Source organism: Chinchilla lanigera, unplaced genomic scaffold (assembly GCF_000276665.1).
Source record: "Chinchilla lanigera isolate Chin_1 unplaced genomic scaffold, ChiLan1.0 scaffold00025, whole genome shotgun sequence".
NCBI lineage: Eukaryota > Metazoa > Chordata > Mammalia > Rodentia > Chinchillidae > Chinchilla > Chinchilla lanigera.
In genome coordinates this window covers 4062643-4083996 of record NW_004955426.1, presented here as the reverse complement: position 1 = coordinate 4083996, position 21354 = coordinate 4062643, and the positions used below count along the sequence as shown (strand labels likewise).

At 44.3% G+C, this 21354-nt stretch overlaps 1 protein-coding gene across 1 annotated transcript in view; it reads left to right on the top strand.

The window, feature by feature from the left end:
* The window catches only part of Ankh (ANKH inorganic pyrophosphate transport regulator), a gene marked incomplete at its 5' end in the record, with an annotated part of 138084 nt that overhangs the window by 46758 nt on the left and 69972 nt on the right, over window positions 1-21354 (top strand).

The window sequence follows — 21354 nt, the reverse complement described above, 5'->3', positions numbered from 1 at the left end:
CATGCACACACGCAGTGAACTGTGGCTGGGCACGTCTGCATATGCACGGTGAATTTATGGGGAAAAATCTCTCTTGTGACAGCACAGTGGACATCAGTATTTCTTTTTCTGTTTGTTTGTTTTTCTTCTGGTACCAGGAATCGAACTTATGACCTTGCCCTTGCCAGGCAAGCACTGTCCCACTGAGCTAAACCCCCAGCCCCGGCATCAGTATTTCAGTGTTCAAGTGAGGCTCAACCCAGGAGAGAAGACACAGTTCTCTGGAAGGTTCCAGCCCAGAGTCCCGCATCATCCCAGTGGTTGTCATTAGGTAGAATATATTGAAAATAAAACAAAATTTATTGTTTAAATTTAAAAACATCCTTTATTTGCTGGGCATATAATCCCAATACTTAGGAGGCTGAGACAGGCAGATCACTGAGAATTGGAGGCCAGCCTGGGCTAAACAGTGAGTTCAAGACCAAGCTGAACTACATAGTGAGACCCTGTCTTAAAACATATATACAGAGATAGAAGCATAGATACATACAGATATAAATATAGATGGTATACTCCTTTCCTTTTCTAAAGAAACCAGAAAGCTGGAATATTGTGCAGTTTGTCCCTGTAGCACTACAGGTTCCAGAGGGCCACCTGCCATGTTCAGAAGGACAGAAATGAGATACTGGAATACAAGGGCATGTTTCCAGGGTTAGGGCTCCAGGCTGGACACACTAAAACTCTGTTAAATACTCCAGTCCTGTTGGTAAATGCAGACAGAGTGAGCTTAGGCTTTGTTTAGTAAATGCTGCATCCTGAGACAAGGAGGTCTCCCTACTCCCTGTGAAAGTAAACTTCCCTTTAGAGAAATGAAGAAGTAGAAACGGGATTGCGTGACTGTGAGTGAATCCGTAGCTTCAGGAGGGGTGGAGGTTGGGAATTGTGCTGTTCAGATAGATTCTTCGATGGATGGGTACAAGCGGGCCCTTGAATTAGAGTTAAGGAGGGCTATAAGGCATCATAAACAGTCTACATGGAGCTGAAAAAATAGGATCTGGCTTAATCCATCCACTTTGGGATCCATTTGCTTACATTTTTAGGTACCTGATGGTCCATTGAGTGCACGCATGAACACACACACAAGCGCACACACACACACACACACACACACACGCATCCTAGTCTCTGATCTAGTGGAAGGGACAAATGTAATGAGCTTTCTAAAGCTCTGTAGCAATGTAGTGAATGTCCAAGTGTCTGTAAGACATTGGGAAAGGCATGACTGGCTCTGGTATGGGGAATGGGAATTCTGTTTCACAGACCTCGGTGTGGAAACTTCACCTTGAAGACTGAGTGGGGCAGGGGCAGAGCGGAAAACAGGAGGGAGGAGTCAGCCCAAGGGACCATCCGAGCCAGGGAGGGAGCAGCGCAGGTGTGAGGCTCGGGCCGCGGGAGTCGAAGGTGGCAGCTGAGAGTGGGAGAAGAGACGCGTCACAGGTCACCCCGGCACAGGTCACCCAGCAGGAGTTGCGTTGGTGGTGGAGGAGTCCTCCCTGGGTTTTGGAAGTGGACACGGCATAAGCTTGCCTGTGTTTTGACAAGATGGTGCTGGGCAGTGTGAAGCAGATGGGGACCTAAGACACTGTGACAGATTAGGCCCTGTCCCTGTGACACTGGGTTCTGAGAGTTGCCCTGGGGAAGACCCAGGCATTGGTGATCATGCTGGTGCACATGGACACTTATCTTCTTCCCGTGACATTGGGGTTTTCCTCTCAGTGCTACGTAGCTGAGGATACTATCATAATTTTTTTTTTTTGAGATGGGGGTCTAGCTATGTTGCCTTGAGCTTGGACTCAAGCAATCCTTCTGCCTCAGCCTTCCCTCTACCTGGGTCTCCAGACAGGCACATGGCACCAAGCCTGGCTATTACACATTTTAATTCGTTTTCCTCCTTCTTTCTTCCTGTGACTCTTTTGAATTTACATCATGGCCAGAAATAACTCTTTAATAGCCACCTGAACTTAACATTTCCGTAGGAAATTCAGGTGACAGCTTACAGTGCACAAAGTTTTTGGCAGAATTATTTATGGATGAACTCCTTTTCTAGTGACCTATTTTATCTGTAGATCTACTCTTTGTCTATGGATCTATTTTTCACACCAGCCTGTATTGTCCTAAAGCTTCTGCGTGCACTGAGAAATGGACTGCACTCGTAAGGGTCTATTCAACCCTAAATAGATAGGACCTAAATGATTACACTCAATAAAGCTGGACCGTAGCACCTGCATGTCCCGTTACTGCAGGTGGCCTTGTGTTCACACTGGTTTATTGCATGTCTGCTCCAGAAAGACTGCCAGTTACTCAAGGGCAAAAGCTGTGATTTATTCATCTTAGTCTTCCTCATGTTGAAGAAAGTTCTTCTGATACTGAAGCAGCGAAGAAGGAAGAGCACCCAGCACTATCGCTAGAGGTGTCCAGGTTATCGTGATAGGAGAGAGATCCCCCAGCCCCTGATACAAGAAGTGGGGATTTAGAGTCCGTGTGCTGAGGAAGGAGCCAGAGGGGGAATTTGCAGACAAATACACCAAAGTAGGAGGGTTCCTGCTGAACCGTCCTAACAGGATTCTTGATGAAGACAGGCTGAGGGTTAGGGTAGGGGATGAGGGACTTGATTAAATATCTAAGTGATCAAACATCACTTTGAGAGGCAAGGGATTCTCCCCAAGCTGACTCAGCAAGATTCTCACTACAGCTGAACTAGAAAGGCTGAAGACTGAGCCCAGGAAGATGTGAGAGAGAGGTCTCAGCCTGGGCATGGTGGTGCACCCCTGTAATTCCAGCACTCTGGGAGGCTGACGCAGAAGGATCTGAAGCCCAAGCCCAGCCTGGGCAACTCAGCAATTTAAAAAGACCCTGTCTCAAAGTTTTAAAATTCATGAAACGGGGTTGTGGATGAGCTTAGTTACGAAGGTCTGGGGTTCAGTCCCCAGTGCCAGCGAAGGCACAGGCAGTGGTGAGAGGAGCCTGATAAAGTTTGTTCAAGAAAAGCATGTTTGGGATCCACCAGCCCTAGAACTGCTTGTTCCAGGAGTCAGGGGTTGGGGGTTTTGCAGTGCCCTGGGCAGTCTGAGTACAGAGCAGGAAGCATCATCAGACTGAGGGGGCACCCGTGAAGCAGGCAGCGGAAGAAAGCAGGTTTTCAAAGTATGCCTCTCATTAAACATTTGCTCCAAATTTGGCACTCAATGGGCTTATATTTTGGCAAAAAAAAATGCAAGTCTGAAGTTTTCACTGTAAGTTAGGAAAACATTAACCCTTAAAAAAAAAATCTGTTTTACCTTAGTAATTTTCAAACTGTGACATCCTCTCTTTGTTTTTTTAAGGCAAATGCTCATAATAGGCACAACTCCCTTCAGAGTCAAATAACTAAAGCTATTTCAGCAAGAGCTTTATGGAGGGAAATAAATAGGAAAGAATGGCCTCTACCATAAAGTCAACTAGAAGATATATTATTTTCTATATTCAAACTTTTAAAAAGTACTTCTGATGAGCAGAGGAGTGCCCCCCTTTTTTTTGTAGTGCCTTTTATTTGTCCGGGGCTCTTTAGGCCTCAAAGGATTAAGAATAGAAGAGGAAATTGAATTGAGATGGATTCTATTGAGCAAGGACTCTGCAAAGAAAGCGAAGGCCGTGTCCCAGCCTCAGGGCCGGGCTGCTGCGGCTGATTTGGTTGTTTAGCTTGGACAAGGATTAGTAGCCCTCAGACATTTGTTTAGTAGAACACAGGAACTGGGGAGAAAATAGGAAAGTTCCTCTTTGCATTCGACCCTAGGGCTACCAGGAATGAGGTCTCATCTGAATTAGAAAAGTGTTAAAATTGTAGTAGACTATAATTTCAGTGCATTGGAAATCTAAGCTTCAGTATCCCTTTGTTGTTTTATCACACAAGGTTAATTGTTTGCTTGTATGTGGGGACAATGTGTAACATAATCAGAATGCTCTTAAACTGTTAGTTCCAACAGTACACACCCACAAGGCTGTTTATTCAAAAGGATCTACAGAATACTGAGATTTTTATGAGCTGAAACCAGCAATCCTGCCTCCCACCAACGAGGCATCCTATGGAAAGTGTGATGTTTCTGACCAGCCAATGCACTGAGAGAGGCGTCTTGATGCTACCTGAGGTCTGGACTGTTCTCCTTGGTCAGCCCTGTCTTTTTTGTCTCTTCTGTTGTGCAGAGACAGATCCGAAGTGGCTGAGCTTGTTTCACTGGCAGAGTTGAGACTCTGGAAACCCAAGTGACTGCTTGTTTTTTGCAGCCGCTAAAAGTGTTCGGAATGCAGTACTCTGCTCAGAGCAATGAGGTTAACTTATTTAGAGGCTGTGTGGGCTGCACCGGCAGGATCATGATCTCTGCTTGCACAAACATGATTTATCCTTTACTTTTTATAGTCCATTTATTTCCCACCTACCTTTTTCACCCCGCAGTGCCCTAATGAAGTCATAAATCTCTGTAAAATGGTATTTTGTCTCCATGGAAATAGTAGCATTGAATCTGGAATTTTATGAATGCACTGTGCTATCCAGTAGTCTAGGTAAAGAAGAGAAAAAGCATGACCTTGGCAATGATTTGCAAGTTTCGATCTCATTTTACGTCTCTTTTGCTCTTGCAGGCTTTTAAATTTAGAAACAAAAAGTCCATCCTAGAATAATAAGTTAGGGAGCCAGAGATAAGCAGTGGCTTCTGAGGGGGCAGAAAGTAGAAGTGAAACATGCAACTGTCACCTTGGTTTTTTAGGGCTGGAAAAAAAATTCCTCCAACCTGAACTTGCTGGGATAAATAGCCAAGCATGAAATTCATGGTTAATGTGATTAGTCATTGCATTTGGAATACTTGAAATTCAAAATCAATGAAGGTTAATTCTGAACTTAACGTCACCATGTACAAACATGCTTGTCGTTACTGTATTTTGTTTGACAAAGTTAGTAATCCTCATGTTTTCATAATACTGTTGTTATTCTCCTCTCCCATGAAATTCAGAATGGCATCTTGGTTCTTTCTTCGCTTAGAAGGACTCAGAAGCTGCTAGTGGTACATAGTACCTGAGAAGTCCAGGCAACAGGCTCCGAAGCAACCGGAGAACAAAAACAAAGTGTGTCTGTGGCTTGAATTCAGCTGGCATCCAAAAATTGACTTCCTGTGCAGGCTCCTTTGTGAACTAAATCCTTGTTTCAGATCTTAATTTTGTTTTGGCCTCAGGATCCCAGTGCCCACTTTGGGGTCATATTGAGACCAGACTGACTCAGAGGACGGATCCCTCCTGTTGAGTCATCACCCCACTTCCTGAGCACCCAGAGTTTTCTTTAGAGGTCTTCTTCCTATTAAAGCGGCCTCTGGACTTAACCTGAAGGGACTGGAAACTCAGAAAGACGAGAATCGAACATTTGCAGTCCTATTTACATCTGCATTTCATACTTACAGAAAGGCATCTTCCCATCCCCTGAGCAGTTTGTATTAAGGAGAAGTAAACATCTGGGGGGAGAAGAAAACCAGAGCTTCCCGTAAAGATGTAGACACATCTGATTAAAACATTTAAACACTCCCCCAAATGTGCCGCTTCGCTGGCATGTAGACTCTCTCTAAGGAGATACAATGCCATTCAGAGATTTGTAATCAGACCAGGCATGCAAAGATGTCCCTATAAAAATGGAATATATTTTAATTGGTTAGCCTGGCTCAGGTGAAAGATCGGTACCTAAGAACAACGCTTAAGGAATGTCGTAACTCCAAAGCCCTCACAAACGTACGGGGTTGACTCCTTAGCAGAGCAGGGAGCATCATGGCAAAGCACACAGGAACCCATAGCTGTGACAGAGTGGCTGTGACTCTTGGTTGTAATTGATTTTATCCCTGGACAGGAAAGAAGGGACAAGAAACATTTTCTCACATGGTATAAAAAATAAAATCAAGAGGTTTTGTTGTTGCCAGTACAACTATATTTGCCATATTCAGGACGAGCAATATGCTTCAGGATGGGGAGAATCCATTTTAAACCTAAAATAACACAGGCTTTTGAAGTGGAGCCTGCCAGTGTAAAGCTATGGCATTCTGTGTTCCTCAACTGGCTTCCTCCTCTTTTGCTGCCTGACCAGGGATCAGTTCCGTGATTCACTGTCATTTCCTAGCATTTCCTTTTCTCATTTACAAGAGGTCGCAAGAGGACAGTTAAACTGATGATACCCTAGGACAGATCGCATCTACGCAAGGAGCCGCCATGGTCCATTCCCATGAGAAGGGTTTCCAAGAACAATGCACAGAGGAACTCACTCTGCACTGTTCCTTGCTCCACAGAGCCATCCCTGCCCTCCCAGCAGTAGAAAGTGTCCCTTCTGGCTGCAGCCACAGCCAGGCCTCCTGGACCTTCTTACAAAAGGGTTTGTAGCGCAAATGAGAACATAACAAACATCAACCAGAGACTGCCATAGGGGAGCACTCTGTTGGACTTCCAGAGACTTGTTAAATGGTCAGTATTAGAATTGGGTGAACATTCCACTTAAAACATTAAAGTGTCTTATTTTAACCCTGAGTCAGTATGTTGATAGATTTTCATTGCACCCATTTTTTTAAGTAGCTGGGATTATTTATGGGCACATGCCACCACTCCCAGCTTTGGAGGCTTTATGATACAGTGTTTGGAGAGGTTTTTTTAAAAGAGCTTTTTGGTGGAGGGGCAGCTATGAGGAGGAAGTTATACTACATGGAGCATAATTCTCTTAATCTGATTAATGTTTCAACTTATTCAATACCCATTGAATTAGGCAGCTTGCACCTTAAGCATTATTAAAACAAATACATTAAAGTGACAGCAGTGTGGAAGAATTGAAAATCATGGTTACAAAGTTACGCCCAAAATGCACATATGTTTGCATCTACTTCAGTACTTATATTAACTGTGCATCTACTTTATATTACAGAAGTTTTGTTCATCTAACCTGTGCCTGTGCCCCCATCTAGATTGTGAACGTCAGAAATTACTTCTGAATGTGACATGTATCTTCTGTAAACACCTAGCTAAATGCTAATGAGAATTCTGAGAGGCACAGCTCCTTGGATCTGGAAGACTCAGCTCATGACGCCAGTTGAATCACTCTGGTTAGTCAGGGAGTCCGGTTTTACCTGGGTGAATAGCTAACCATGCTTGCTGCCCAGCCATTCTAACTTGCTGGGCAGAGGAAGATGAGTATGTTTGCAATTGGTTAGAACATCCACAAAGATGTTATATACCCAGCTTTGACGACATTGTATCAACTAATCCTGGAAACTACTAATACAGAGAGAAATGTATGCATAGTGTCCATAGACAACAGCAGGGTCATTAAGGTCAGGCAAATTCTGAATAAATACCAGGAGCAAGAAAGGCTAGAGTGTCAAATCTTGGTCACCTTCAGCTGCATCAACCAGCATGCAAGGATGTGTACAATTCCATCATTAGAGGCCTCCAGTGGTCATCAAAACCACACAAGGTGACCCAGCGACTTCCCCAGTATCCCAAAGCCATTTGTGCTGGAGAAAGAACCAGACACCAGGCCTGCTGATTCTCACCCAGCATCACCCTGGTTGAACCATCAGTGCGTGCCGAGATGAGGCTTTATTCCCTTATTTCCCCTGATATCCATACACCTACTCAGAGCTTATCCTGTTTAGGAAAGTCAGCGGGAATTTCCCAAAATGTTACTGCAATCTTTAAACCTGGTGGGACTCCAGCCACGATTTTCAGTGCCCCCCTGACAATTACGGTACTTTTACTGAAGAATCAGAGCATAGAGTAGGAACTTACTCTCACTGGAGATTTCTCTTTCGCTGCTTCATGCTTGCTACTCAGTCATAAGCTTTTAAAAAAATCTATTCATTCTGCCATTCAACAGAAAATGAGTGGTGCTTCTGCAAGCCTGGACCTTCAGTCACCTGGAGGAAACTAGGGATGTGGTTTGAGACTTAGGTGGAGGGGAAGTATGCAAGGAGGGGAGATCTGCTGCAGACCAGGAGTGAGGCTCTCTGTCTCTGGTCTCTAGCTGTGTGCTCTGGAGTGATCTAGGTAGTGTCTGGACCTCGATGTGTCTGACTCTATGAGTTGGAGGAAATAATAGAGCCACTTCATAAGATTAGGGTAGGACTGAGTGATAGGACTTCTCAGGCGCCTTGCCTGTAACGAAGGGTGCATAGCAATGCTGCTACTGCTGTTGCTAGTTGTAGCGAGAGTTGAATTAGAGGGGCATGGAGAGAGAGACCATGGCTTTCAAGCTCAGGAAAGAGCACCTGATGGAAGGTGTAGATCTGAACACCACCATGATCATAAATCGAAACTTCTAATTTCTCTAAGATCAGGGGAGGATAGAAGAAGTATCGAGTACATAATTTAAGGCAAGAGAGAAGACAAAAGGCGTCAAGACAGAAGATGTTAGGGAGCTTAAAGTCCAGGCTGCAGGAGGCAGCCCTGGACGAGGGCCTTACACTTTCTCACTGTCTGGCACAGTAATAGATCTTACACTGCAACCCAGAGTACACACACTGACACTGGAACCACTAAAAGATGTTTCATGACTGAAACACAGGTTGCAGTTCCCAGCAAGAAAACACTGATCCACCCTAATTAGGATACTCACCCAACATCATTCCGTAGTTGCCTTCAGAGCTATCCAGCTGCTTGCAGGTGGGTAGGGGCCATGCTCCCATTCCGCTGATATTTACTGAGCACCTCCCGTGTGTCGTGATTCATTAATCCGGGAGTGGTGTCATGATGAGCATCGTACATGCACTGGAAGACTGGAAACAGGGCGGGAAGTGGCTGAGCTGGCTTAGGGGTCACAAGAGGTGACACTAGGGTGAAGAGAGGAATACAAGGCACAGGCGGGAGGAGGGAGAGTGCAGAGACCCAAGTGCGAGGCAAGAGCCTGCAGGACTGCAGGAGATGTCTTGCATCCCAGGTCTAGGGCTCCAGGAGGGGGAGGGGCCAGACCTTGGAGCACCCTGAAGACCAAGCTGGGCAGGCTGGGCTTTGACCTCGGGATGACAGGGAGCCATGGCAGGGGCGGCAGGCTGAGCACTGCATCTCAGAAGGTCCGTCCGCCATAGTGGACTGCAAAGGAGCGGACAAGGCCAAGAGAGGAAGTAGTGGCAGGCTTCAGCAGAATCCTGGAACACCAATGTGCGCTCGACCATGCACATGGAGAGAAATGGATGGGCAGGGTTTCTACGTGTTGGGTCACCTGGACTAAGTGACCAGTTACAAATGGAGGAATGGGGAAGAGGGAAAAGGAGGCTGTTCACTGGACATTAACACCCAGTTTGGGGGAGGATGGCCATTAAGAAATGGAGCCCAAAGGAGCAGCCTTAGGACCATCAGTGACTAACTGATGAATTGAGACTAGAGCACCTGCCAGCCAGGCGAGTGAGGTGTCTGGCTCTGCCCATGTAAAGCCAGGGGGTGAGCCCGGGTAAGACAGAGCCCAGGCCTGGGTGTTATTGACCTGAAAATAGAACTGGAAGCTGTAGTGGTAGAGGAGCTCTCCTGATAGTGATGGAGAGGAAGGAGTTTTGCAGCCTGGTCTGTATACACGTGTGTGCACACATGCATCTTCACTGCATGTATGCAGGATGGCTTCCTTCTGTCTTGCTTATAAGAAAGCAAATGTTGGCTGTGGTGTTCTGAATTGTCTTTGTGACACAGTAATGCCTCGTGGGATCTAGAGGTGAGAAGAGCTATAATAGTTGAGACCGAGCTTTGGAGGCCTGGCACCAACATTCTGTCTCCTCAGGCTCCTGTTGGATCCCCTTTGTCCACTGAGCTTCCCTTCACGGCATGGCACAGGTCAGGGCAGCATTTTCCAAGGTGCCCCATGATGACTGTGTGCTGTGGATCTCACAGCCGCACCCTGAAGGCAAAACCTGTGGGCAACTCTGTAACACCCTTGTCCCTCTGGAAATTTGCAGCCTATTTTGGCTGGTACATGAAATTCTGAAAAAGTTTTGTAGTGAAAGGAAAAAAAGTTAAACTGTTTCCTGAGGTGGTTTCACTCTTGAAAGCTTTTTTGTACATGGCACCTGTTCACATCTGGAAGAAATAGTGTTCCTTCAGACATACTCTCAGAAACTCAGCATTGGCACGCCAGTGTCCACATCTAAGGTGTTTCAGGGTAAATACAGGCATTTAACATGTCAGACGTTAGGGAGGCATTGGAAGGCAGTGGAATTTGTGTCCAGAAAGAGAATTCAAGGACGTAAAGCTAAAGGAGATGGATGACACAATCTGGTAGAGACCTCTTAGCCCAGTGATTCTGTTAAATCTTCAAAAATGTGTATAGCAAATTGTACTGACAGCACAGATAGAATTTTTTTATAAAAAGCATGGAAAAAGTCATACTTTTCTTCCTCAGCTGAGATCTTCTCTGACAAGAAGGAAAGTGTGTTCAAAAATAATTTCAGTTATAAAATTATAACTATGCAACAGGACACGTATAAGGCATCAGGCTGCAAAAGGAGTAAGGCGCCTGCCCCACAGAGCCTGGGCTCATCTCAGGATAGTGGCTGTGATACATTGCAGGGTTTAATCTCCTTGCGCAATGGTCCTGTAATAGTGTTCATCTGAAAAGCGTGAGGATTTGCTTTAAAAATCCAGCACTTTCTGTTACAGGTTTGTCATTGATCAATTTTGTGGAATTTGAGCATTACTTTCCCTTAAAATGAGGTGAAGAAACATAATGTATTTTTACAGGGATTTCTCCAGGTCAGGATAAAAGTTGCATCTACATTTTTTTTGTGTGTGCAAATGTAGAAAGTGCTGCCTATTCAAATAGTGAGCAGGGCAATCATTATTCATGACTGAATTTTACTGCCATGATTGAAGAGAAGCATTTTTTCACCTTTTTATTACTAACCTCATTTTCATATTTGGTTTTAATGGCCGTAAGTCAGTGACCAAGCTTTGCATTGCCATTTGCATGCAGGGAGACAATGGAAACCGTTTCTGTGCAGGAACGTGGAGGATTCGCTGCTGAGAATCACAGCTGTTTGCTGAGTGGGCGCTGGGGGCGGAGCCTGGGCCCAGGTGTTTTTGTCTCACTCAGACAAGCAGTATGAGGCTCACACTGCGTCTGGGCACCACCTTCTTGTTCCATTGCGTTAGAGAATACACAAGCCGGCAGAGGAAACAGAAGAGCCTGCCTTCCAAAGCACAAAAGGCGTTGTTTCTCTTGCCTCACTTTGTGTTGAAGCCAGCGCAATAGACATTTTCTTGAAGTCCTACTGATACAGGGGAAAGAAACTCCCAGTCTGAAAGATACCTGGGACGAGTCCGTGTTCTCTAAAATCAAAGAATGAATTTTAGGAACAACGGAGGTTACGAGCAGAATATATTTATGGGGGAAAGCAAGCTTCTGTTCAAGAGAGACAGAAAGGTCCTCAAATGGGTTGCCAAAGACCCTACCTTTTTAGGAACTTTTATAGAGCAAATCCACGTTGCGAGGCAGATCCAAGGTGGGAAACGTCGGGAAGTCTCAAGGTGGGCATGAGGTGGGACAAAAGTATGGTCAACCAATAAGATTACAAGTATAATTGCTCAGGTTAATTTATTCAGTTGGGATCAAATAGGGGAGCAAAGCGCATAGCAAGCAGGCCTGAATACAGAACAGAGGCTTTCCTGTAGGAGTTGGGTTAATGACTCTTCCTGGCTTTTTCAAGGTGATAGAGACCTATTTAGAATACCAACCCCTGGTATTTATCCTCTGGCAAGTATATGGGTGCATTTGTTTCATCTTTTGTCTTGAGGTCTGGCTCTCGGCTGGAGGTGCGCCCAGCACCTGTCTTCTGCACTGGCTCCTTCGGGGGCCTAGCCCTATCTGACTGCCTATAATATTTCTCACTTAACTGCCTACAGCACGAGGACAGTGTAATGCTAAATGCAAGTGTAACGTAATTTCAAGAAAAGAAAACTGGTTACTTTCAAACCTTCCTTTTTAATGACTTGTAGCAAGCCCTCTCGTTGACTTATTATGCTTGTCACCTCCATGGGAAAGATAATTAACTGGTCCTTAAGAAGTGATCTGCCTACAGGGGCCAGCTTTTACGTATAGCACATTTCCAAATCAGAGCAGCTAATAAACCTGGGAACGTTTATCTTTAGACTGTGACCTAACAGTAAGCAAAAGGAGTTTCGTGATAGGGGAGCTGTTAAGTAGTGAGAGTGGGAAAGAAGAAAGGGAAAGGAGAGAAAGGGCATTGAGCGGAGCATCGCTTGAGCTCTTGAACACCCTCCACATGCTGTACCAGCTGTCTTCCGTTCCTGTTCCCGGCCAGGACCGCTTTCCGCCATTGTGTGTGTCCCCACTGCAACATGAATTCATTGTCCGTAGTGAGCACACGGGACACTGTCACATCCAGCTCCCTCTGGAGTAACTCAGCTTTTTCCAGGTCTCCCCTGTGCTTAAAATAAACATCCTCTGAAAGTGTGTTCTGCTACCCCAGGATGGGCTGGTGTTCCCAGCACACTCCCCAGCGGAGCTTTCCTGCTGGAACCGAGGACTTCAGAGTTGGCGCAGTGCTTATTGGCTGCTCACGAGAACAGAGCCCTGCAGCTGGTTGCGTGGTCTCCTTCACAACCTAGAGAGTTGGTTCTCCCCAGTGTAAACAGATCCTAGCGATATTTCCCGTTTATCCCAGCACAAGGCTGCCATCAGATAAAGTGTTGGCTTAGCAAACACATTTGCTTTCCAGACCAGAATGGATCACAGCTTAGCATGACCTCTTCTACTTCCAGAAAAACATTTTTCCCCCAGTGGGCGGGCACTCCATTCATTGTTCAGCAGTCAGCAGCACAGAAATGCAGTGATAGCAAATGTAGAGGGAGAGGACTTGCTGCCCATTAGATAACCAATGGCCAGGAGGCTGCCTCTGCCAGGGCCTCACTTGCCGCCTCCCACGGCCACACAGCTGGCTGGGTCGCTAGAGGTCACGTGCATACTTCCTGGACAGACTCACTTGGGACAGAGTTTCTCCAGGATGAGAGGAAGCAGCCAAGGTGAGGACCACATTGAGACTTATAGCAACTGTGCCTGTAAATCTCCCACTTCGGGCTACTTGGCCTTTGGCCTGTTTGTTTTGCCTGTTCATTCCCTGGGCATCTGCTAGATACCGATCTCTTTCCTCTTACCCACTGTACCGCTGGGAAACTGTCCCACCAGATGTCCTGTGGTCTCACTGGCCTCTAATCCCTACGGTACTTACCCTGCTGGCAGTTCTGCATGGGCCCAATCCCGGGGAATTGCTCTGGTGCAAAGCCACCAGAGGCCATGGTCATCGGCCACGCACATGGCCCAGGTGAACAAGATCCTGAGAGTTATCACTGCACACACGTGGAATTGATGTGGGTTGACTGCAGTGTCCTTGTTGGATCTTTCGCATCTCACAGCATCCCTGTAGACATCTTTCAAGCCCAGAGTCCTTAGCCAGCCTGCTTACCAAAGCATCCTTCCTTCCCTCTTTAAACTTGGGGCAGAATATCCACCTCTCTTTCACTGTAGGCTTTATTGTAACTACGTATTGCTGTATTTTCATCTTGTACAACTTCAGGACTAGGTAGTCAGCCCAGGTGGTGTTTTCAGCTTTGTTGCACCTAGTCTCAGGTAGTGATACTCCTGTTGCCACCTTAGCCAGTAGCCCAGAGATCCTTCTTTAATCAGTGTTCACTGACAGCCTCCATAAAGACAGAGGACAGACAGTCCTGTCCTTGGGGAGATAACACAGGAGGCAGACATGAAACATATGCACGGGCTGATCAGTATATACAGTGAATATTTAATTTTTTTTTTTTTAATTTTATTACAGCTGGGGATATAGCTCAGTGGCACAGTGCCTGCCTGGCAAGTGCAAGGTCCTGAATTCCATTCCTGGTTCAAAAAAAAAAAAAATTATTACAGTAAAAGACACACCACTATTAATTCCCTTCAAAGCACTCCCCCTCTTTTTGAACACATATCCCATCATTCTTGCCACTTTCTGAAGCAGTTCTGCAAGTTCTGTGTCATAAGAGTCTTTACAAGGTATACTGAAAATACAGTGACTGCTGTTGCTGGGAAACAACCAATGGAAAGGCAGGCTCATAAAAACATTATGGTGCGCCTCTTCTACCTTATTCCCTGGGCCTGGCACCGTGCGACTTCTGGCTCTTCTCCAAGGTCAAAATCGCCAGGAAAAGTAAACATTTTGAATCAATTCAGAGCATCAGGGCAGCCGTGACAGTGTAACTGAAGACACTCACAAAAGGGGATGTCCAGAACTGCTTCAGAAGGTGGCAAGAATGATGGGATAAGTGTGTTCAAAATGAAGGGAATATTTTCTTGGTGGTGGTAGTGGGAAGTTAATGGCAATGTGTCTTTTACCATAATAATTATTTTAAATGAGACATTCATCATGTTTTTTGATCACACCCTATCTGTATTGACTCTCACCCTCCTTTTCAACCACCATCATGGGTCTTGCAGGAACTCCAGTGCCAGGAGTTACCTTCTGATTCCAGTCTTGCCAATCTCATCCTGCCGTGCACGTCCCTACCAGATCAGTCTTTACGTGCTGTGTGTACGCTCAAACCTGCAGTCTCTGTCATCAGTTACATTGGGTCTGAACTCCCCTGGCTGGTACCAGCCCTCTCATGTAGACTGTAGACTTCATTTCACTGCACTGCCCAGCACCCTTGTGTAAGCTCAGAGCAGCTGAGCTCAGTCCCTCCTGCAACCCGACGCAGAGCCCACCTTACTGTGCAGACCCAGGGACTCTTCCCTGTCTTCCCCAGCACATGCAGCTGGCTGTCATCACTTTTTCCATTGCATGCTTCTGATTATGGTTGTAGCCTTCATGAGGTAGGGCTCATCTTTTAAACCCCTTTCATGTGCTCCGTAGTCCTTGCTTTAGGTAGCACCGGGCACCTAACAGATTGGGAACAAATTCTTGACAAGTGATTGCCGCATGGGCCGGTTGCACTGTGGCACCTGCGAGGCAGAATCTTGGTGGAGGAAGGGAAGAGTGACAGGGTAGGAGGAGACACTCAACTTCATGAGTTTTCAGTGGAAGCTGCTTTTGAAAATGTAAAGCCAGTACTCCGGAGCACACACAGTGTACATTTCCTCCTAAGCTATCAGATTAATGAAGATGAATATTGAATAATGAAAAGTTAGATTTTGCTTAGCTCCTGACTAAGTTGCTGCATTTATTCAAAACCGGTGTTTACTCATTTTTAAGTGAATTATTTTTAATAGAAAAAGAAAAATTAGGGCTTATTAAAGCTAGAGGGCCCTGGCAAACCAGCAGAGGGATTTGGTAGAGAGGATGCTTTTAGAATAAATTCATTAAGTATATAATTTTGTTTTTTTTTTTTAAGGAAATCACAAAGTAGCTATTGCAGTTCCTCTTTGTGCACCTCTAGCCTCCCCATGGACCACAGAAATTAAATCTCAGGCATTGGGGGTCAGCACGGTCACTTCTGGAAGACTGAGCTCATCCACCCTGGAGTTAGGGCCCTTCCTGTTCCCTCCAGATCACATGAAGGGGCTTTGCGACTCTGACCTAGATGACCAAAAAGTAGCGTTTGATCTGAATCTGTCCATAGGCAGATTCCAGAAGATTTTTAGATGTTCCTGAGGCCTTCGTGGCCGCTATTCAGTATGCTCGGAGCCAGAACTCCATCCTGAGGTCCCCTGGGGCCTGGGGACCCTGATGTGACAGGGCTTCCAGTTGAGGATTCACACGTCTGCACCATCCCATCTCACTCGTTTGGGGGTAATGAAGCTTAATGCTTTGCCTGCATTGATGCATAATGTTCGTGAACCCTAAAATCTGTCCTGCAGGAGAGCTTTCAGGGAACATTCCTGTTTTACGGAGGATATTGAATCTCAGAGAGATTTTCATGTGCCAAAGGTACACTGCTAAAATGTAGAGAAACAGTTGTAACCCCAGTGGTGCATGGGCTTTCCATCTCATTTGGCTGGATTTAGAGGCCAGACTCCTACAAGCCCCCTTCTTCCTGACTTTCACAAGAGCTAAAAACTCTTACACCTTTGGGGTTTCAAGAGGATCAAATGAAATGTGAAAACTTACAAGAAAATGCCCAGCACAGACCCCTATGCACACAGGAGGGTCCTTGCAAATAGCTGGCTCTTCATGCAGCTCAGCTCTGTTTTTTCAAATGTAAATGTAAATGCAGTTTCTTTAAAATGTAATTTTATGAAAAGAGAGAAAAAAGAGCCAGTGAAGAAGTGATTTGGTCTCATTCCAGGTATATTTTAAGGTTCTCTCCCTTCTCAATACTTACAGCCAATGTCAACAAATACTTAGTTTGTCTAATCTTTTTGTGGTCTGCATAGAAGGTGGGTTGGGTGTTTTTCAAACTTGGGACTTCCTGTTTTTCCCTGATCACTGTTTTTCTCTTTGAATTCTTCAATGTTTGCATCAGCCGAGAAAACATGTAACCAGTCATATGGGTCCATTCTCAAGGTCCATATGTATTTGAGAGGATTAAAAACTAGGTGATAATATGGCTTGTCATATTTTACCTGTCTAGTGTACTTTCATCTTCGCTTGAAAGTAAATAAAATAAACATTTTTGCTCCATAGTTTTAGAAAGACTAGGGAGAGACTCTTTATGCATCTTACCTTATAAAGAAATGTCATGTTTTATATTGTGGATTTGGAAGGTATAAGAAAACTTTAGCCTTTCAAAAACTAAAACAGACTACATTGTCAGAGGTGCTCACTTTACACCTCATTTTTCTTGATTTCTCTTACTATTTTTTATCCTTAAAGTCTAGTTTTAAAAACGTACATTTAGTTATTTTGAAATGTGACAAAGAAGCCCGGGAGATTCCCTTTGTGGGTAAAACAGGAAGGAATGTTGACCGTATTCTATAGTGTTAAGTATCTCCTGCCCAGCCAAAATACTAAACACTTCAGAAAATTTCTGGCTGGACACACCTTAGAAGAAGTGCTTAACTTTTTTATCCCCACTACTCTAGAAGCAAAATGAGAGTTAGAGAAACTGCACTGGAGCCAAAGGTGATACCACACTATTAAACCTGCTTTCCAAAAAAGTGCATTTAAGCCAGAAGAAGCCTCTGAGAGGGGCCTGGTGACATAATGCTAACAGTGAGGTAGGAATGATTTTTACGTTCTTAAATAAAAGCTGCTGTATATGATGCCAAGTGAGTTTAGATGCAGTGATACCCAGAGAGGCCCAGGTCCACCATAGCCTGTGATACTCTTTTTTTTCTCTCTTTTTTGCCCAGTTATTTAGCAGGGCACATTGCATCAACCTCTGTCCCAAAGGTCCCTTTCCTACCCATTTTCTTCCTGGGTAGTGGGTCTGGTCATCCTGCGTGGATACATCGGAGCGTCATTCAGTGATGGTCCTGTGCTCCCTTCTCTTCTCTTCTTCCCGTCTTCTCCATCTTTAGAAAGAAAAGACCCAGTCAAAAAATAGGCAGCAAAATGAGTTGACGCTTCACAGGTGCCGTACAAATGACCAGTAAATATGTGAAGAAATGCTCACCATCACTGGCTGTTAGAGAAATGCAAATTAAAACAACACTGAGATTCCATCTCACCCCAGAAAGAATGGCTATCGTCAAAAACTCAACCAGTAACAAATGCTGGCGAGGCTGCAGGGGGAAGTGGAACCCTTCTGTACTGTTGATGGGAATGTAAACTAATACAACCACTATGGAAATCAGTATGGAGATTCCTCAAAGACTGAAACTAGGAATTCTGTTTGACCCAGCTATTCCCCTTCTAGGTATCTTCCTGAAAGAATTAGACACATCCTCTTACAGAGATAAGTTAAGTGAAATAAATCAGATGCACAAACTTAAATATCACATTGTTTCTCTTATATGAGAAGCCCAGACTAAAAATAAAGAGCAAAATGAAATAGATACTAGGAAGCTGGATCATTCTCAGCAGGGGAGGGGATCAAGAGATGGAGGGAGAAGGAGAGAGCGAAGGGATAATGGAGTAAAACAAGGAATTGGGATGTGTCATGTACATGTACCAACTCCACCAAAGGAGTGTAAACGTCATATACCACACACGTACTAATGAGCTAAAATAATAGAGAAAAGAACTATGTAAATAGACTGAGTATGGTCTGAGTATCTGCCTGACACTGAGCTGTTTATGGACACACGTGCGCAAGACAGTGGCCGTACAAAGTTTACAGTCCATGTGGCCCTGGTATCATGCTCATTGCTCAGTAGCAAACACAGTGACAGGCAAATATACCATACACACCGCACATGTCTGAATGGGTGACATGGCTCGCTGAGTAAGGAATGACCACAGTACTGTGCCCCGAGCAGGTGCTTTTGAGAGGGCTTGTGAGAGGACCTTCCTGGCAGAGGAATGACTAGACGTGGTTCTAAGATGGGCAGAGGGTAACAAGGAGACATTCAGCTGGGTTGAGGTAACAGCAATGAAATCAGAAGCTTGGGCTTCATAATCTAGAGTTTTAACAAGTGTGGTGCTAGGAAAAAGTGTGTGCTTTGTTCTGTTTCTGAAAGTCCAGGAAGCCTTCTTGACCGCCAGAGTGGCTGAAAGTCTTCGTGCTTGGAAGACTGTATTATAATTGTATTACCTATTTGTAAACAAGTTATAATTACTGCTGACATTAAAGAGAGGAGAGGCCATGAGGAGCTTAAACAGGTCATAGCAGGCAGGGGAGCTGAACAGAGAGGGCTCCTCTTTTCTCATGCCCAAAGGTGTTGAAACCTCACAGATATCTTTCAGCCAGCACACAGCTCCTAGTATTCATCTTGGCATTTAAAAATCATCTGAGGCCACTATGTTTTTTTAAGCAAGATGAGCAGGAAGTTGTCTGCTTAGGGATAACATCCTAGGTGATCGCTCAGAGCGTGCCAATGGCATATCAACTTTTGCACTGCAGGGTTCTGGGGCTTTGCATCCTAGGAATTTAGGTATTTTTAATTTATGTTGTGTGCCTTTCTGTCATCTTAAATCAATAAAAGTTCTGCTCTTTTAGTAAGTAAAGCAGTACCGATGTGTGTGGAGTTAGTAATTTGCCTCTTTCTGCCCCCATGTTTCCTAAAATAGCCAATATTAACAACTTGGTGTATGTCACTGTCCAAGTCTCTGCTTATGCAAATATATTTGCACATTTTTTGAGAGTCTTTTTTTTTCCACTTTCAATCTTGATTTCATTATTTTAATTTTAGAGAGAATAATAAAAACAAGAACAATAGCAAAATACCAACAGCATAGGCAAAAAAAAAAAAAAGCAAAAATAATGAAAATGATGCAGGGTTTCAGAACAAAATGACAGGAATTAACAGTGGCTATTATATTACATATTGTTATCTTCAACAAAGTTGCTCAGATTACCAGATGTAAGAAAGCAAGATTGACCAAACCATTAAAGAGAATAAAAAATAGAAACCAAAAAAAAAAAACAGTAGAAACAATACAGAGTTTCACTAGACAAGATGGTAGGAATTCACCAGTGGTTATTATATTGCACATTGTTGTCTTCAAATTAGTTGTTCAGATTACCAGATGTAAGCATGCAAAATTGGTTTAAAAAATAGGCATTAACTGTTCCTTTCAATGAACCATTAGACATCAGCAGTACAGTTATGCCAGCCATCTTTCTATATACATGTATTTTTTTAACCAGTCAGGATGTACTATTTCTTAAGGTGCAGTTTATTTCTGCCCAGCAGTGCATCATGGGCTTCCCACTAGCTCAGTACATTCAGTTTTGCTTTGTGCTCTGCATGTAATACTCCCCTGTACCATAATTATTTAGCCTGGCCCATCTTGGTGGACATCGAGGCCAGCTGTCTGCCATTACAAAGGCTGCTTTAAAGGACACCTTTGTGTGTTTATCATTATGTGCTAGTAGTTTGTTAGACAGATTTCTAAAGGGGAATCACTGGGTCAAGGAGGTTGCTGCACTGTTAATACCTCTTGACGTGTCCTTTTTCCTCAAAGCTCCAGCAGTTTATGCACCTGGCAAAACTACACAGGGTTTTGCATTATGCCTTATCTTTGCTAGTGCTAGATTTTATCCATTGTTTTAATTTGTGTTAATCTGATTGCAATCTTGTTTCAAATTTATTTCCCTGACATGTTGAGGTACAGTACCTCTGCATGTATGCATGTCCCCTGATGTCCCTCCTTCTGTGAGCACTCTCTCTGGGGCTGACTTGAGGGATGCTTTTCTCCTATATGAAGTTAAAAATTGCTTTGCCTAATTCTAAGCCAAAACTCAAACTGCTGGAGTGAAACTGCATTTCATTTACAGGTGAATCCAGAAAGATCTCTGACATGTTCCTGACATGTTCTCATCAAAAAACACAGTTTGTGTCCCCGTTTATTTGGGCCTTGTTGTAAATATGTCAACAGAATGGTACGGGTTTTTAAGAGTACTTGTTGAATTATTCCAAAGAATTTTGTAGCTTTTTCTGTCTTGTAATGGGAAAGAGGCAGTTGATTAATCTGATGTTATTCTGATGAGTTAATCAGTCTAAGACGCAGTCCATCAGAAATGGAGAGAGGAAATGGACTTTGAGTTTTCTCTTTTCCTTGACATTGATTACTTTTAAGTAATAAACATACAGAAGGGGGTTTCATTAAAGAATACCAAGAGTGCTAATCTCCCAGCACACATTAATGTAAATACTTTCCTAAGTGATGCTTTAACATAATTTCAATTTGAGCTGGTAAGATTTAATGCTCACCTAATTAGTGCTTTTTACTTGTGGATCTCCACATTGAGTAGAAGTCTCACAGGGCTTATAGAGGCTTAAATAACCCTGATTTGGCAGTGGGTATTTGTAGGGTAGCTTTGCTGTCTGATTTCAGCCTTCAGCTTTCAGAAAGATGAACAGAAACTAAGAAAAACCTAAGCCCACCCCACATGGAAGATTCAGAGCCATGTCCAGAACTGCTACAGAAGTGTTGGGCATGGCCCACAGACCTTGCTGCAACCAGGTGGGGCCAGACTGCTCTCCTGCTGTCTGTGGGGACAGCACCACAGTCTTCCTCTGTGTGGAGTCATCAGGGCCTCAGATGGAATTGTACCAACTTCAACATATGCGTGTTCCAGGGACTGACCCCTCTGTGTCAGTGAAAATTACAGGGCAGAGAAGGACATAGCACTGAGTGTCTTTCCTTTCCTTTTCTTTGGGGATCTCCCTGGAAACCTTCGTCAAAGGGTCTTTATTATGCTGCAAGACCTGTAGGACTTCTTTGTCCAGAATGTGTAGTACTGATCTGGCATCTGTCACAAAATATTATGACCCTGCTCCTTATTCCATCC